The sequence below is a fragment of the Notolepis coatsorum genome (assembly GCF_963971535.1).
Source record: "Notolepis coatsorum genome assembly, chromosome: 9".
Lineage (NCBI taxonomy): Eukaryota > Metazoa > Chordata > Actinopteri > Aulopiformes > Paralepididae > Notolepis > Notolepis coatsorum.
The window spans coordinates 134781395-134782819 of record NC_140173.1 but is presented as its reverse complement, the minus strand read 5'-3'; positions in this window follow the sequence as shown (position 1 = coordinate 134782819).

Here is a 1425-nt window from a genome sequence, read left to right as displayed (position 1 = left end):
ATGGCTGCTCGAAGTGTCATGTGCAGTTTGTACATGCAGGTCATGGCTGACTTTGGTTCTCAGAGAAAACTCTCCCTCTCTGACTTCAGTTGTTTGAAACTGTTCACTTGTGGCCAGACAGAATCTGCAAACATAGCCTGCTCTAAATGACTCCACAAAGCCACCGAATCCATGAGCGCCCAGATTGTCGGCAGAAACACACCAGATTGTGCCTTTGACATTCTGACCAACTCTTTCAATGAAAACACCATCTTGTTCCAGAGTATGAACATCACGCAGCAATGGAGCAAGTACAGCTGCATATCCATACCTACGGAGGTCTGTCACTTTTACCAGCATTGCCAGCTGTATAGCGTGTAATGCTGATCGGTATTTTGGTGGCACATTGGCAAGGACCCAATATATAGCACAAAGTTTGTGAATTTTACGTGATGTGCCAAGCGGATTGGCAATTTCCAGATCATCTATATATAGCTGAAGTGGTAGGATGAGATTCCCTGTTGACAGTAACTCATTTTCAAGGAAATGGGAGCCATCAGAGCATGACACATATTGACCAGATGTAGTATTTGGTTCTGTAATCAAGGATGTCTGTGTTTTTAAACAACTCTTGAATCATTGAAAGGATGGGAACATACATGCTGGTATGTCCTGGTTGCTCCAACTGATACTCTACTGGCATTACACATGGATAGTTGCGCTCCATAAAGCTTTTTCTGCGCTTGGTTGAACACAACTCTGCACCTTCAGAGGTAGATGTAGACAGAACATTGCAGTTCATGACAGCGCCAACAACTTCATCCAGTGTAGGTTCTGCAATATTGTGACCATTTCTCTGCAATATGTCATTAACTGACTCCTTGATCAATGGCTGAGATAAGGAGAAGACCTGATTCAAGTGGTCTACTATTTCTTGAATAGCTGTGTTTGAGACATGGAGGATAGCCTGCATCTTTAGGAACAAGGAAGATAGGTTCATTTTAAGTTGATTTCTTAGATTGTCAGTGTCACATTGATCATCATCATCCACCACTTCTATGCTCTGGCCTGGACATTCTTCATGCAAATCACTAGTGACCTCAGAAATCCTGTCTTGGGGATCCTCAACAACGACAGCTTTTAAGTCTGATGCAAGATTTAATTGGTGTACTCTGTTTTTATGGCAATTGAATGAAGAGTAAACATTTGTGCTATAGCTACAATCCTTATATGGGCATGTCACTGTTTCATTATTTTTTAAATGCTTTCTGAGATGACTTAAGAAAATTGATTCAGAAAAGGGTTCCCGAAATGCGCACAAAGGGCATTTTATTACCACAGGGCTCAGACTCTGTTCTGGTCTACTGCTAAGTTGTGCAGTATGATATCTTGACAAATGAGTACTTAATGCATTTAGCGTATTAAATTTACAGATACAATCAGTAT